Here is an 18,056-nt window from a genome sequence, read left to right on the forward strand (position 1 = left end):
TCCACCAGACAGCTTTACAGATTCCATCCTCCCCCTTCCCACCACCCCCAGTAGTTAAATCATTGTCAGAGGCACAAGGTCAGGTCGCCAGCTGGTTGCCCCATGCAAAGGAGGCAGTGGTGGTGCCGGGAGGCGGTGGGAGAAGTGGGCTATGGGAGTCCCTGCCTTCCATCTCTAAGCTTCAGATCCCACACTCCCCACCCCCCGAAACCTTCCCCCATGGAGAAACCAGTTGTACTCCCAAGGAGCTCCTATCCCAAGTGATGCTGAGCTCAGCACTGGTGGTAAACTGGCCAAGGGAAGGAGCAAGGGCTATGGGGTCAGACAGACCTGGGGTTGACTCTTGGCTGCCCACCAGCTTTTTCAACAAAGGTAAATCACTGAATGCTCTGAACATTCCCACTGAACGGGGCAAATAAGTTTGACCTCCACAAGGATGTTGTAAGGATGCAACTTGAGAAGGAGCATGGAGGGCCACCACTTGGTAGTTGTCCCTTGGGGATCTGGACCAGGGAGTTCTTCACTGAGCTGCTGAATCTGCCAGGGTCTCAGCATCCTGGAGGCAAACGAATGGGCTAGGAGCGAGAACACAGAAATATGATATAATTTAGCTTTCAGGACAGAAAGTTAGGTCACTTTTGTTTTCTAATGATTAATCCCTTATACTCATCACAATTTACATAGGTCCATCCCATGCATCTCCCTCAGTCCTGATAGCCATAGTATGAGAGTGATATAATTATCATCTCCATCTGCAAATGGGAAAGCTGATGACAGAGCTGTTAAGGGAGTTGCCCAATGTGACAAAGCAAAGTGTGGGAGGCCACCTTAGCTCTAACTTAGGTCTGATCCTGGGTAAGGCTTTGTCTTCTTGAAGACTCAGCCAATGTGAGGGTGCAGGGAGAGGATTCCATGACTCAGGGCAGGTTCTGGCTGCCTTCTTCTCTAACACAAAATCTAGAAATGTGGGTGCTTCTTCCTCGCCCTTTGCCCCACCTGGAATACTTCTGTTGAATAGCCACGTCTGTCCCACCTTCCAATGCTAGCCGAAATTTCACCCTCTCTAGGAAGTCTTCCCTGACTTCATCTCCCCTGGAGATTGTTTCCTTCTCCACCCTGACTTCTCTGCTGCTCCGAGAATGTTCAGCTCCCAAGACCATTGGGTTCCTTGCCTGCCTGTTCAGCAACTTCTCTCCCCGGCCAGAAGGCTGAACAACAAACTCCTGGAGGGTGAGGTCCATGCTAGACTGGCCTCAATGCCAACCTCTGTCTGTGGGCCCCCTCCTCTTACCACTCCCTCCTCACCCCAGCCAGGATGAGCAGTCTATAGGCTCCCATCAACACAGGTACAACCCTTAAGCAATATGTATCAAAAGCCCTAAAAAGCTCACATCATCTAAACATTCTGACCCAGCAGTTCCACATCTATGACATTTTCCTAAAGAAATAATATGATATAGTTATATGAATGTTCATCTCAGTGTTGTTTATAAAGGGCAAAACTGGACACAACCTAAATATCCAACAACAGGGGATTTTTGGTGAAATAACTTATGACACTGTACCTCTATAAAACTGTACAATTAAAGTGATGAATATATGTACAATTAAAGTGAGGAAGTAGAACTATATTTTATTGACACTGAAAGATGTTCACAATATAGTAAGCAGAAAAAGATTACAAGATAAGTATAGAGTGGTTCTTCTCCCTCTCCCCCTCTCTCTCTCTTTTTCTCATATGTGTGTGTAAAAGTCTGGAGGAATATGCTCCAAACGTTAGCAGTGGTTATTGCAGTGGTTATTGCTGTGTGCAGGTGATTTAAAATATTTTGCTAATCCATATTTTTCTGCAATGAGTTACTCGGGAAATGGAAAACAAGAGGAAACTTTATTTTAAAGCTGAGTGCCCAGGTTGGGCTCCAGGGGCCTCTCTGTGGGAGACCACGTGAGGCCAGGGGAGGCCGGGGGGCCCTGGAGCAGGGGTGGGCAGCAGAGGCGGCTCCACTGGCTCGTGCTCACCTCCAGCCACATCTGAGCCCAGGCTGCGTGACATCAGGCTTGGTTCCTGGCCTGGGTCGGGCACTCAATCTCCAGGAGGGATCTTGTCGGGCCAGGTGATTGTCCCGTCCCTGCCCGCACCTGCTCCATTAATCTTCCCTGTCCCAACCAGGCCAACAGAGCCTGCTCTGTCTGTTGACCTAAGAGGGGGGTGCCTGGGCCCCAGGAGGGGCTCCTTCTCCATACCTGCTGTTGCTCAGCAGCTGGGGCTGGAGCCCTCGTGGGGGGCCAGGTTTGTCAGCGTTGATGGATGAGTTGCTGAGAGAAGCCGGCTCTCTCCTGCCATCATCTTCCCACATCCCCTAGTCCAGTCTGCTCCTTGGAGCATTAGTCCCCCAGGCAGGATGGCTAACAAAAGGTGCCAACTCCTTTCCGCAAATGCCAGTGAACCACACACAGACTCTCCCAAGCTTTCTCATTCAAATCTCTCCAAGCCCTAGAAGTAGGCAAGTCGGATGTTAGCTATTTTATGAGACAAAGAGATGAACACGGTTAACCTAAAAATTAAAATGGCACAATAGATCTATATTTCATTGACACTGAAAGGTGTTCATAATATATTAAGTGAAATAAGCATAGTATGACAGCAAATATAGTATGCTTTTTTTCCTTTATATATATGTAAAAGTCTGGAAGAGTAGCCACCAAATCTTAACAGTGACTGAGGTGGGATTCTAACCAGGTCATTGGGCTCAAATCCCATGTTCATTTCACTATTTGTCATTGCCTCTTTGTCCTGAGGCTTTCCCCTCCTTCAAAGGCCCACCTCCTCCAGGCAGTCTCCTGGGATTCTTCCCCTGACCTGGCTTGGTTCACCTCAGTCATTCAAGAAATGCTTTCCTCTCACAAGCCCTTAGGCTGGACACTGCCCAGTGTAGCAAGTTTGGGTCCATCCTGACATCTGTACTTCTGAGAGTCCCCAGGCTGGGACCAGGGATTTCTGACCCCATCCCACTGGATGAAGGCCCCTGCCTCCCATATTCTGGCATCATCCTGATGGCACAGAATCCAAGACCCAGAGCTCACACACTTTATTCACAGGAAAGGCCCACAGGTCCTCATTTAGAGTCCATTGATTCTTCGTTTGCAAACAACTCCTCTGAGCTTGGATAACTAGCTCCCCAGGTCACAGATGATTAGGGGCAGCAAACCAGAAATGGAGTGGCCAGTTGCCAGATCCAGGCAACCTAGAGTAGCTGGGGGGAGGGAAGGGAGAGAGAAGAGCTCAGTGCCCCCAGCTGTCAGGGGCCATTCGAGGGAGGGGCGAGCACACCCCAGGAGCCCACAGAACTGGACGGTAGCTAACATACTATTTGCCAAACCCTTGGCATACACCATATGTTCTTTTTAGGGAGGTACAGAAAGGTGCAATATGTTTAAGAAAGTGTATTGGTCTGCTAGGGCTGCCATAAACAAATGACCACAAAGTGGGTGGCTTAAAACAACGGAAATGTATTCTCTCACTGTGCTGGGTGCCACCAGTCCAAAATCAAGGTGTCAGCAGGGCCATGTGAAGGCCTGTGAGGGCTCAGGGAAGAATCCTCTTTGCCTCTTCCAGCTTCTGGCTGGTGGCTCCTGGCAGCACCACTCCAATCTCCACCTCTACCTCCACTTTGGCTCCTTCTCTGGGTCTCAGCATCAGTTTCTCCTTCTCTTCTAAGGCCTTTTTGATGGTCTTCTAATCCAGGATGATCTGCTCAAGATGCTTAATTTAATTACATGTGCAAAGACCTTTTTCCACATTTCTAGGTCACATTTGCAAGTTCCAGGTGGATGTATCTTTGGGGTGGAGGGCACTATTTACCCACTATGGGACGATTTTAATCCAGAATGGTTACAATTTTTTTTAAAGTACCACCTCAATGCTTAACAGTTTCTAGTTAATGTTTTTATATAGAAGAGCCAGTTTTCTAAGCTGCTCAGGTACCTAAAGCCTGGGTCTACCTTAAATTCTCAGAGCTCCCCACCCCCACCCCCACCCCCAGTTCAGGGCACATAGGAGGAACTCACAAATGCTGGCTCCATTGGTTCAATTTCCTTTACATTCCTCCCTCAAACCCCATTATAGTGGGAAGTTGGGGAGGGAAGTGAAAAGATCTTTAGCCTTTGAGTTGGGAGCCCAGGAGGTGGTAGCTCAAATCCCCCTTCTGCCCCTTGATCACTGACATCTTAACTCCTGGTTGCCTGTTATAAGCCCTTTTAGATCCATCTATCCCCTGCCAAGTTCAAAAGTTTCATGTCAAATAAACCATTCCTGCCATCCCACCAAAGGCTTTTTTTTTTTTTTTTTTTTTTTTTGATCCAGACCCATGTTTTGAATCTTGGGTCAATGGAGATAGTTGCTATATGTGAAGGTTGTATTTTTCAAAGAAGGATCACAACAATATCTCACATCGCATATATTGTCTTAAAATGTAACCTTGACACTCCTTTCATGCAGAGTTGGAAATCTATTTCTCCATCCTTTAAATCTGGGGGAGGGGGAGTTGGAAACAATATATTTTTATGAAAATGTTGCTACATGACTTGTGAGGCTAGGTCATAAAAGATGAAAAATCTTTCACTTTGTTTGCAAGGAAATTCACTTTTGGGGCTCTAAGCCACCAGTACCTGAGGATGCTGTGCTCTGAAAGAAACCCAGAATATACGGAAAAGTCACATTTGGGTGCTCTGATTGACATCCCAGTTTAGGGCAGCCAACACTCAACACTGACCAGCAGACATATGAGGGAACACACTTTGGATCATTCCACTTCCAACTCTTGAGTCATCCTGAACCTTTGAATCTTTCCTTTTGAGACACCAGACATGCAACAGACATAAGCCATTGTTGATGTGATCTGTCCAGATTTTTGACCCACACAAACCATGATTATAATAAAATGGAAGTTTTTAGCTACGGATTTTTGGTATAATTTGCTATTCAGCAGGCATAACTAGAACATAAACTGGACTGCAGTGGTTGGAGGACAGGAATGACAACATTATTGGGTGCTGAAGAAATTGGTAAATGGTGGTGAAATGTTTAGCAGAACTGCCCCCAAAGTGACATCGAGAATATAAAATATATCTAATAAACATTATGATCTAGAAAAGGGAATGTCCAGTCAATGTGATAAAGATGGAGCCTGGCTTCCATTATCTACTTTTATTAAAATGAGACAGGAGAGGAAAAGAATCAACTATTTAGTTTTTGAAAGGAATTTGAAGAAATGTAAATGTCCTAGAATGGCAAAGAATTCTCTGCAACCAGCAAGGAATTCTCAGGTGGGAAGGGGCCTTGGGCAAAAATCAAATTCCTGGGCAGGTTGTAAGACCCATAGTGAAGACTTCAGATAGATTTGAGATGGCACCTCATAGACCCTTAAAGACAGAAAAAAAGTTTCTGGGAATGTTAGGGGCATGTAGCACATGTACCACATATTCTCTTATTAAATAATAGGGTTTCTAAGAACCTCAAGGGCCTCACAGTAGCCTCATAGATATCCTAAAGGAGAGAATGGTTTATTTAAAGAGATTTGTGGATACGGTGTTTGTTTAATCAAGTGATGCACAGGAAGCCTATGGCATTTTAAAGAAGTTGTATCAATTTGATCTGAAAGGGTTAGAGAGATCACACAATGAAATGAAGACTTTAAGCTTGAAAGCAATCTTAGAAAGTTACTCAGTTGCAAACTAGACCACTTTATATAGAAAATAATGAATGACACAGAGAGTGGAACCAAGAGCCCAGAGGTCAGAGTCAGGAGACATGGAAAACAACTCTGAGAAAGTCCAAATAAGCCCTAATGAAAGAATTGAGAACATATTTCTGGCTGAGGTCAGATTTTCTATGTACCTATGACTTTCATATGCTTCCATTCTTCCCCATTTTTAATGGGAGTGTCCATTGAAAATGCCACATTGGATAGATAACTTTTGTTTTTAGTTCACATCTTCACATCAAGAGGAGCGACACCTGAGGGGCCTTATCCACATGTGTACCTGATATAACAGGTACCACTATATTCATTAGTTGAAACTCTTAAATGATAACACTTATATTATTTACATATATTAATATATTATATATTCCAGTATATATTATTTACACAAACAATCTCATACCATGCCTTTAAAAGAATGTTTATCATCTTTTATCTAGAATTTCTAAGTGTTTTTTTGATGGTTTACAATTTGCCTTGTCTGCATCATGCTTAAAATCTGGCTTACTTTTTTCACTGAGCAATATTTTTGTGAACAGTTCCCTATATCAATAAGCACCATTTTGCAACATAATCTTCAATGATGTGCAGTAGCCCGTTGTGTGGATATATACAATTGAATCTGTTCTCTGTGGCTGAACATTTCATTTGTATTGAATTTTTTTTCACCATTATGAAAGATGATGTTATGACTAACTTTGTCAACACACCTTCATGCAATTTTGGATAAATTTCCTTAGAAGGAATTTCTGGGTCAACAAGTTTGACTATTTTAAAGCATTTGATATTGTTGACAAGAAAGGATGGGTCCATTTTTAAAATAATTGACAGAAGCAACAACAGCAAACATTCCCTGATGGGTCCCTGCACCCTCCTCAGCTCTTTCACATATAGTACCTTGTACTACCTTGTAGCTCCTGTATTCAATCTTTGTAACTATCCCAGGACAGCAGTACTATAATTATCCCTATTTCAAGATGAGGCTCTGTGAGGTTGAGGTTGCCAGGCTGTAATTTGCACCCAGGAAGCCTGACTCTCAATCCAGTGCCCTTGGCCACCACAGGAAGCAGGTGGCTCTCCCTCCTCTGTGGAAAGCTGTGTGTAGCAGGGAGACCAGAGCTGTAGCAGGAATACTGGGATAGGGCATACAGGCTGGACTGGCTGGGGGGGGGGTGGTGAGCTCCAGGAGGGGTCTTCAGGGTAGCTGGGCTGATGGTCAGTTGAGAGCCGGTGCAGAGCCAGGAGGGAGAGGCGAAGCGGGCTCCACAGACACCACAGAGGCAGAACCCCTGGGGCAGAGGTGAGGATGCTGCCAGGTTGCTAGCTTGGCCATGTAGGTGGCTAGTGATGCCATTTACAGACGTGGAGCCTCGAGGAGGAGGCATTGGGCAGGTTGCAGAGTGAGGCGGAGCTCTGTTTGGGAGAACTGTGGAATCTGACCTGCCCGGCCTTCTGAGGCCGATGGGGGTCCCCGGCCAGCAGCTGCCTCTCCCTCCCATCACTTGCACAGGGCCTGGCATAGAAGAGAGAGTCAGTGAGCCCTCCACCTTCTCTTACTCCCTCCTACTTCTTGTTGCCATAGATGAGACGCCCATTGCCACCTCCCCCCAGCAATCCGGGCCCTTGAGAGGCCTGAGGATTCCTGGTCCGTTGGCCCTGACCCCTGGAGAAGGGCAGGGACACTTCTCTCCTTTCTCTCAGTTTCTGTTGTTCTCAGAAGGGAAGGTCGGGCGGCTGAAGACACACTGTCTCCTAGCTACCCACCTCTCTCCCCTGGGCCCAGAGTCTGGGCCATTTTTCCTTGGGCCTGGCGACCAAGCCACTGCCCAGGAGGTGGCTGCTAAGAGGCCCAAAGAGAAGGGGGCAGCCAGACCCCCGAGTTCCTTCAGCTTAGTTTTGCTAAAACCCCCACCACCACTGAACACCTACGACGTGCTAATCATCCCAGGGATGCCGAGAAGGACCGGACACGGCCCTGCCTTCAAGCCATAGCCCTCGGCCCAGGCAGTGAAGAATCACAAAGTGGGGATAAACAGCTGTGGGGACGGAAGGGTGGCCAGCAGTCCTGAGAGAGGTAATCCAGCTGAGGAGCGGGTCCCCTGCTCTGCTACTAATGCCGGGAGTGACCTTGGTCGAGTCCCTTCTGCTCTCTGGGTTTCCGTTTCCACAGCCGGGAAGCCAAAGGGCTGGACCCAGCAGCTCCTGAGGCCACTTCTAGCCAGGGCATGCACGAGGCAGTTTCGTTCCTGGACCCCCAGTCCCTTTTGGCTGCTGCTGGCTTTTGGCTACTATTTTTTAAAAAGCAGTGAGTGAGAAGAGGCTGGGGGCGGGGTGGGCACGGGGTGGGGGTGGGGGGGCTGTAAAGAAGTTCCCAGACTGGTTTGTTGCTTTTCTTGTGTGGAGAGAGGAACTGGGGAGTGCTGGAGGGAGGGCAGAGGAGACCGGCAGGGAGGGAGTGAGGAGGGGGAGCGGAGGGTGCAAGGAGGAGACAGAAGAATGAAATAAAGGCAACCCAACAAAAGGAAGTGAAAAGTGAGTGACAAGTTTGAGGTTGCAGGCCCTAGGCCCGCCAGGCCTTCAGGGCAAAGAATGGAGACAAACGAGCTGGATTTTCATGCTTGGTGGACGGTGAATGAACGATCATCTTTTAAAACCCTATCAGAGACTCTTTGGATTGTTATTAGCTCTGGAGAGGGGGAAAAAGACAGGGAGGAGACTGCTGAATTTGTCCCCCTGGGTGTGAAAAGAGTCCGATTCTCTGCCGGTGGCTGGGGGCTTCGGGCCCTCTCCTCGGCCGGAGCCAGGAACGCCTGGGCCCCTCAAAGGTTTCAGTAAATTATTTATTTTGAGGGCCCTTGAAATTCAGTGGTGGGCTCCCCCCGCTCTCCGTGGGTGACTCCATTCTGGAGCTGGGAGGAGGGGGCGGGAAGACTGGTGTGGGCTTCCGGCTTCTTGCAGGGTGACCAAACAGCTGGTTTGCCCAGGACAAGGGGCTTTCAGTGCTAAAATTGGGGCAGTCCCAAGCTAACCAGGGCAGGTGGTCACCAAACTTCAGGGTAGGATTTGTGGGGAGTCGGGGTGATGGGAAGGGTCAGTCCCCCCTGACGTGGAATCGCGGCTGACACTGGGAGCCTTGGTCCTCACCTCCAGCAGGCAGCCCTGGGTCACCCTCTGGGGCTGGGAGACAGGGAACCCCAGGATGAGAGGTTCTTTGTTCTTACATCTTTGTAAAAGAAAGTTGGGGACATTTGAATATGATTGGATTTTAGATCAGATTAAAGAATTGTTAACTTGGTTAGGTGTGAAAATGGCTTGGTGTTTGTGTTTTTTTAAAATGCCCTTATATTTAGAAATGAAGTATTTATCAGCAGAGTGTTGGCTGTTCGGATTTGCTTTAAAATCTTATACACACACACAAAAGGATGTGTGCAGGTTTGAGGTGGGTAGAGATGAAAAAAGGTTCACCTTGAGATCATGGTTGCAGAAGCTGAGTGATGCTGCCTGAGGATGCATCAGCTTTACTTTTGGGCATGTTTGAAAATATCCAAAACAAAACTGAAAAGGGAAAGGTAAGCAGGTCACCGTGTGATGTGAGAGTGGTCAAGACCACAGGCCAAGAGAGCCTGGGTTCAAAATCTGACCCCACCTCTCACTGGGTGACCCAGAATATCTCACTTAACCACTTTCAGCCTCAGTTTTGTCATTTGTAAAATGGGAAGAATGATTCTGATCCCATAGACTAAAAAACAGAAAGCACTAGTCTGTGCTTAGACCTAGTAAGCACTTAATTAAAAGAAAAAGAAAAAGAGAACAGTTGCCATTAAAAAAAGAGATTTGAGGGGCAGGATATGCCCTTTCAGCTCAGGAGCACCCTTCAGAGCTTGGAACCTGGGGAACCTGGGGGTAGGGGTGATTTGCTAGAACAAACCTGGAGAGGCCAGCTATCCAGACTCAGCCCTCACCTGCACAAGGAACACAGACCAGCTGTCTCCCTCCCGTGCTCTCTGCCTCCACGGAGCCCCCTGCCTGGCCTGCTCTTCGGTTCTCATTCTTACTTGTTTGGCAGAGCTCAGTCTCCCTCACTCTCCTCTAGGAATCCTCGGCACTATGCCCATGGGTTCATGTCTTTCCTTTGGGACAATGCACATGCATACAGAAGCATGTGCACACACTCAACCTTCAGGCAGGCACCTGCTCACAAATGCTGTCAGAAGGCCTAAAGATGCAGAAGACGGGCCTGGTTTTTCTCATGGGATTGAGGGGCAACTCATGGTGCAGGGCTGAGCAGCCAAGGCTGGTGGCTGTCAGCACCTGGAGCCAGGCTCCCCGCTGAGGTCTGTGTTCTCAGGGTCCCCTGGCAGGTAGAGAGCACTGGCTCCTTGCCAGGGGACCATACCAAGAGACTTAGAAGCTGGAAGCCAAGAGCTGACCTCTTGCCAGGGCAGACTACAGCCACTGCTGGCGGTGCAAGGGTGACAAGAACAGAGACAGTAAAAGCCACCACTCACGGGGGCTTACTCGGCACCTGGCACCAGTGCTAAGCATGTGTCATGTGTTACCTCATTTTCTGACAGTTACCTGTGGGATAGGTAATATCATATCCTTTTATATGGGGAAACTGAGTCTCAGAAACATTAGGACATTGTCCCGAGGTCACAGGCAGGAAGGGGAAGAGCTAAGATTTGAACCCCTGTATCCATCTTCAGAGCCAATTCTCTTAGCTGTCACACTTTCTCATACATCTCAGGCCAAGCAAAAGGATACTAGAGAAGTATTTATCATTAAAATTGTACAATACTTGGGTTTTGCTTCAAAATAAACTATGGAGGTTGTGCTGGGGGAGTGAGTAGGATGCGGGTGAAGTGGATAGGGATGTGGGCTCTGAGTTAATAATTGTTGAATCTGGGTGATGGCCAAATGAGAATTCATTATGCTCTATTTTTGAAATTTTCCATAATAAAATTAAAAAAAAAAAATCTGGCCCAGGAGCCTGGCTCTTCCCTGACTGCATCAACACCATGTGACCTTGAACATGTTGCTGAACCTCTATGTGCCTCAGTTTCCCCACTGCACCTTCCCTCGTCTGTCTCCAACTCATTGCAGGATTGCAATGCTGCTTAATCTGTGCCTGGAGAATAAAGAGTGTAACACCTGGATCTGCTGAGACACAGGTCCCCTATTCCTATGGGCAGTCACCAACCCCTTTATCTGAAAATCATTCCTTTCCTTCCCATTCCCCAGAAAGAATAAAAAGTCTGGCAGAGTCTCCAGTGTGTTCGGTCTGTTTCCAGACTCCTGGAGTAGAGAGTGTAAGTTTGTGTGTGTTTGTGTGCAAATGTGTGTGTGTGGTGATAGAGTGTGCATATGTATAGATTGTATACTGTTCACTCCACCTGTGTGGGTCTCTTCTTCCAAGTCGCCACCTGTTCATTCCTCATTCAAAGGGGCCAGGGGGCCCCGAGCAGAAGGGTGGTGCCCAGACCCCAGAGGAGGTAAGCGAGGCTCTGGGCCTCCCAAACACTGGGGATGATAAATGGGGTCCAAGTCTTTCAGGCTTCATTATAGAGTCGCCATGGGTTTGCCCAAACCATGGCAACCAATTCAAGCAATGATTAACCTAATAAAGCAGAGGCAAAGGGGAAAAGGATGCATTCAAGACCCCAAGTCAGGCCCTGGTTCTCTAGAGGCAGTAAATTTCCCTTCAGTGGGTACAGTGTCCAGGCCCCAGACATCCTAAATCTCTGCCTCCAGGAGTGGGGGTGGGGAGGCCTGTGAAAGCAGCAAATGGATGTCAAAGATCAGCTGGTGTGGCTCAAATGCTCACTTAGCAGTTCCCCTCCTGAGCCAACCAGCACTTGGGGACAGGGAGACATCTGTTTCAGCCCCAGGAGTCAAATTACCTAGAAAGATTTCTGCTGCTGCCAGCGTGATAGGCAGCCTCTCAGGTGGTCCCCAGTGACTGCCTCCTCCAGATATTCTTGCCCTTGTGAGAGCCCCTCCCCTTGACTGTGGACTGGATTTAGTGCTTCTTCTCTAGCAAATAGAATGTGGCAGAGGTGATGGGATGTCATTTTTAAGATTAGTTTACAAGGAGATGTGACTTCCATCTTGGGTGCTACCCCACTCCCACTTTGCCTGCTTCCACGGAGGGAAGCCAGCTGCCTCTTAGTCCAAAAGCCCATGAGGAGCTGAAACTTGCCAGCAACCAATGAGTGAGCTTGGAAGCCAGTCAAACCTTCAGATGAGACCACGTCCCTGGCTGATGCCCCAACTGTAACCTGGATTCCTGACCCACAAAAACTGAGGTAAGAAATGTTTTTATTTTAAGAAGTTAGGTTTTGGATAATTTGTTAAACAGCAATCACTAGTACAGCAGAGGTAGTATAGCTGGTGATGATGCAAATTGCTGGCAGGCACACTCAGTGGAGGCAAATATCTGTCACCTCATTTAAATGCTCATAAAACCCCATGGGTAGGTGTGATCATCTCCATTTTTATGGGTGGAGAAACTGAGGCTTGGAGAGGTCACAGAAATAGGAAGCGCTGGAGCTGAGAGAGCTGTCAAGCCCCATGCTCTTTCCATTGACTCACTTGGACTGTCTTGGGAGGAAACACCCTCACCTGCCTAACGGCATTGTCACTAGTGATCATAGAAACAATTATGCTGTTGTGATAACCCAATCTTACCTAGGCAACAGGGGCACCTTCTAAAAAAGATCCATGGACTGCCAAGGCTATTTTGGTGCTGAGGAGATTATGAGGTAGGAAGGGGAATGGGTCTCTATATCATTTATTCAACAAATATTCAATGTCCTTTATGTGCTAGGCAGTCTGGAGGGATAGAAATTTCTAAACAAATTATTGCAATGCCTTTCATTCATTTAGTCAACTCACTCAGTTATTCATTCATTCTAAAAACATGTGACATCTAGCCTAGAACAGACACTCAGTGTTCTGCTTTTTGGAGACAAAAAGATGAAAAGGACACAGTCCCTGCTTTCAAGAAGATATCACAAACCAGTGGAGGCTGCTAATGAGAAAACAGATAATTGCAATACTACCTGGAAATGTGAAGACAGTCACATGTGAGGGGTAATATGGGAAGAGGGAAGAGGGAGAAATGGTCCAGAGAAAGCATCTGTGAAGAGGTGATGTCTTTGCTGGAGGCAGCCAGAGAGAAGTGTGGAGGGAGAAGAGGCATGACAGGTTTGAGAGAGACAACAACGTGAAAAAAAATCATGTGAGGGGTCATATTTCTGGAGGGTAACTGTCGACACAAACAAGGCATTGTGAAAGAGAGGCTGATACAGCAGGACCCTGGACATAAGCATATGTGATCTGTGATGATAAACACATAGCAATGTAATCCAATTTAAGCTTGACAACAATCCTGCAGTGGAGACTGCTCACTGCCCACCAGAATCTGTACTTCACTTCTTCCTAGGCACACGGCTGCTCTCCAGTTAGGTGAGACCATGTAGCCTCATTCTTTCTGTGGAATGTGAACAGAAGTGGGCTGTGCTACTGAGTCTAAGCTTTAAGACTGTGGATGAGCTTCCTTCCTGCCTTCTTTCTCCTTCACACTGACTGGGACCCATGGCAATGCAGCCTCAACCATGCTAAGAGCTGCTGGAAGAAGAGGACAGAAGGGACCTGGGTCCCTGAACGATGCCATGGAGCAGAGCTCCCCACTCACCTAGCCATGTTCACCTCAGACTGAACTGTTGGTGAATCTCTGTTACAGCAGCATAGCATTACCTTAACCCAAACCCTAAAAGTTAATACTATTACCCTCACTTTACAGATGAGGAAATGGAGAGATGGTTTAAGGAACTTGCTTGTGGCCTTACTGATCCAGCTGGGAATTCATATCATTTCACAGCTCACACAATCCTCTTTTGGAAAATTGTCTTTATCCCATGGATCATTGACCACCACTTGGGGATTTTAAACAGGAAAGTGACAATGTTTTGTTTGCAAATTATGTGGGAACTCTGGCTGCTGCATGGAGGGTGAAGTGAAGGGTGTCACGATTAGAGATAGAAAGCTCAATTATGAGGCCTCTCCAGGTGACAAATGAGAGCCTGAGCTAGGGCAGTGGTCATAAGGAGGTAAAAGAAGGCCCAGATTCAAGGAAAAAAAAGCTGAGAAGGTAAAATCAGCAGAGCTTGAGGGTTAACTGTATGTGGGTAGTGTGTGTGGGAGAGGAGTGAAGGTGGCCCCAATTTCTAGTTCAGGTGCCTGAGTGATGCCACTCAGGAAATTGGGAACAGAGGCAGCATTGAATTAGGGGAAGGGGAGAAAAATTCCATTTTGGACATGTCTCATTTGAGCTGGCCAAGGGACATCTGGATTTATAATTCTGTAGGTCAGGAAGAATATACCTAAGCTACGAAAGGTCACCAGTAAGGGGTGGGCAGCCCTTGGACTTTGTGCCAGTTTGAACTGAACAGAGGAAGAAGGGAAATTCAAATTCATACAAAAAAGCCCTCTTCTCCTCCCATCCCCCAACTGGGAGAATGAGAGAAGAATTTGAGACAAATGAAGAGGCTAATAATCACAGCTACCATTTAATCAGTACAACAGTGCAATGAAGTGACCACTATTTTACTATCCCAACTTCACAGATGAGGGAAATGACCTTAATTGAAAACTATCAGTTAGCAGCAGCTGTCAGGATTTGAATCCATGTCTGGGTGATTCTAAACTAACTGCTCTTAACCACTCTACTATCCTGTGTATGCATTTGGACAACTTCCTTCTGCCCCTTTTCTGGGAATAACTAAAACTCAATTGTAACTCAAATTAAATTGTTAAGGGCAAAGTTCCAAACCAGTTCTCCCAAGCCAGGGCTGCCCAAAACTTATGTTATTCCACTCAGGCCACTACATCAGGGAAACCTGCCTGTCTGGGGGTCTGCATGTCCACAGAGGCGTTCTAGGGACTCTGGCCTGGAGCGTGGGCAGAGAGGGTTGATAGGCGTCTTCCGGGTTGAGAGCGCCAGGTTCCCTCTCAGGCCGGATCAACGCGGTCGTTTCAGCACCATGGGCAGGGGCCCGCTGGCGCTTACGCGACCGCCGACTCTCAGCCGGACCGCGCAGCCGTCCCAAGGGGCCTGGCTCCCGGATCCCAGAAGGGGAGGAGGCGAACAGGAGCCTGGATCCCCGCCAGGGGCTCGGGAGGCAGCCAAAGCTCCTGCAAGACCCCGAAGGCCTGGCTCTAGCCAACGCACAACTGCAGACTGACTCGCTGACCCCAACACTCTATCCATGGGCACAGAAGAAAGGGCTCCAAACTGCTAGCCAGGGCCCCAGCCCTAGCTTGGTCCCAATAGTTTGTCGAGTAGTTAAGGGCCTTGAGCCAGTCACTTCCAGGTCTTTGGTTCTTAGTTTCCATGGGCGTGGCCACCTTTGCCTTGTCCACCTCACCCGCGAACGAGAGTACTTGAATTAAGTGACCAGCCACAATTCTCCCACCGTCCGTGCACTTGGCCCTTTGAAGGGGGCAGGCAGGTAAGATTAGCAAAAACTCCCCCACCCCACCCCCTTTTCTTGAGCACCTTCTGCAGGGATTCAAAAAGGGAGGGGACACAACCAAGAATATTAATTACATGAATGTAAAAATGTAACTACAATGTACCCAACTCTTACTCTGTGCCACTTTCTCAGCCAAATGTTTGCGACGCCCTCCGCACTCTGCCCCTAATGCCAGGGTCTGAAAGGTTTTTTCACTGCTTGGGGTCCTGGGGGCTCTAATTCCCAACACCACGAGAACTACCTCAGGCGCCCAGAAAACCAGTGACAGAGAATTAGGGATTCTCTCCAACTTCTTATGTGAGCAAACTGAGGCTCAGAGAACTGTCCAAGGCCACACAGCCCAGCAGAGTGGCCAGTGTGGGGAGAGGAGGGGCAGGGTGCGCCTGTGGGGTCGCGTGCGCCCCGGGCCCCGCCTGCCTTTGTGCCAGCCCAGCAGCCTGGCTCCCAGACATTAGCATTCCAATGGCCCGGAGGCTTTGTCCCGAGGCTGCGGCTGGCTGGGAGGTGGGGTGGGGTGGGGGCAGGGCACCATAAATCTACCTGCTTATGTGTGCGGACATGGGTTGGGAGGCGGACTCAGGCGCAAGATTCATGTGCTGCTTTTCTGGAAGCCAGGCTTGGGCTCAAAGGCATAAGAGGGGGGAAGAGGCCTTCAACCCGAGAGTCTTTCCCGTCTCCGCTTGGGACCCTGTCACAGTTTCAGGGAGCTGGGACTCAGGCTGTGACCTCAGACTGCAAGACATTTTGCAGCCAAACAAGCACCCGCAGAAGAGACTGCAAACAGCCTGCCTGGTTTTAAAAGCCTCTGAAAGCAAAATGCTGGCCAGGAGCTGGGGGAGGCGGGGGCTTTGGTGGTGGTGACGCTGGGCTAGTTGGATGCCAGCTCACAGAAATGTTTCCAAGTCCTTGTCGAGGGGCTCTTTGAAAAGACGAGGTTTTCCACCTCAAGACGATTCTGCATGCACTGAGTGCCTCCAGGATAAGGGAGCCCCAAACTTTGCCGTGATTCAACCAAACCCTGAGCCTTCCTCCGCCTCTTACTCACTTGGAGAGCAGGGCTGACAGCTCCAGGGTCTAAGCGGCCCGGAACCAAGGTGGCAGCCCAGCAGCTGGGTTGGTTAAACTGTGCGCATTTGTAGTTGCTGCTGTTTTAATTCGTGGGGCGGGGGACCATCTGCGTGCATTGGGTGACTAATGGCTCCTTAATGAGCGCCCTCTAAAGCAGGAGAGCAACTGGGCAGTGGGTGCAGCTGCAGTTCCCCGGCGGTCGCTGCCTGAAAGGCAGTGCCCACAGTTGTTCCTCCAGTTTTCCAGGGTTGTTTGCAGCAAGGGAGCTCCCCACTCAGTGTGGATGAACGCTACCTCCCAGTGCCTTCCACAGGAAGAATGATCTTCTTGCTTGAGGGATTATTCTTCAAACCCTAAGCCCTGGCTCAAATGCCACCTCCTCCAGCAGGCCTCCCCCCAATCAGGCTCCAGGTAACAGTCCGACTGTCCATGCTGTGGCTCGTACCTCAACCTTTTGGTCTTGAATAACTTTGTCAGAGATGGACTTTCCTGCTTTTTGTATCTATCCATACCCCTTCCCCCAACGCCCAGCAAGTAGCATGCTCGCTTGGTCTGTGCAACTGGGAACTGCTGACACCTGCCCCCGGGCGGTGCCCCAGGTGGAAAATTGGCTGCTGTAGAGGTCACCAATAACTCATTAATCTCCTCCTCCCAGATTAAAGCCCGTGAAATGAAACAAAACCTCCGTTCATTCGTTTGTTTGCTGCGTCCCCATTCCTGCTCCCAAATCTGGCCCCTGATAACAGACCTATCTCCTTCGAGCTCGGTTTAGTGAACTGGGAGTAGAGGAGAGAGTTCATTTTGAGGTGGGAGGGCTCCAGATAGAGATGCAAGAGTCATTAACTCCTGTGAAGCCGCCACCTTTGCTTTCCAACGCTCAAGAGAGCGACCTATTTCCTGGCTCCCTGTCCCCGTCGGCTGGGCTTCCCACCCTGGTCACCACTTTTTGCTAGAGGAGGCCTTTGGGGTCCAGCTCACTGGGTAGAATATCCAACCTTCATTTTCCTGCTCCAGAAATGCAGGTGCAATCTGTGAGTTCTGACAGCTCAGATCGGTTTCTCCGAGGCCCTGGAGTTCCCTTAAGCCCTGTAGGGGCTCTCTTTGGGCGCCCTCGGACAGGCTTCAGTTCCCCGGGAAGCACCAGCACGATTTCACCTTGGGGTAAGAGAAAATGTGTGGCTGGGGACCTGGAACAGCTTCTTGATAACTTCATAGTTAAGTCTGCCCGCCAGGTGGCCGCGGGCGCAAGAGATTCATCTTCTCTGTTCTGGGCCACTCGGTTCCAGTGAATCAAGATGCCATTGCTGCACTGCCCAATGCCTAAAATGTGCTTAGGGGATGCCAAGCACTTTGAGGAAATTTCCGGGATGCCCAGGCCCGCGGCAGCCATTTCTGAGGGCTCTGACTTTGCATTATCCCTCCGTTCCTAAGTGCAATCATTGTTCTAAAGCCCCTGGTGATATAGGGGAAAGAGCCAGCAGCTCAAGTGAGTAGATGTAGCTTGAGGCTTGTCTTTCTTCTAAACTCTGTTTCAATTAAGACAAGTCATTTCCTATAAATAAAATGAGGGCAGGACCGAGGATTTCTTAGTAGACTTTCAACTCTTACTTTCTAGGCGTGTATGGTTGACTTGCCCTGGAATGCAATCTGCGGGGCCTCCAACCCAGCGCCATGGCCTCTTCGTTCAGGC

The sequence above is a fragment of the Choloepus didactylus genome, chromosome 15 (genome assembly GCF_015220235.1).
Source record: "Choloepus didactylus isolate mChoDid1 chromosome 15, mChoDid1.pri, whole genome shotgun sequence".
Taxonomy (NCBI): Eukaryota; Metazoa; Chordata; class Mammalia; order Pilosa; family Megalonychidae; genus Choloepus; species Choloepus didactylus.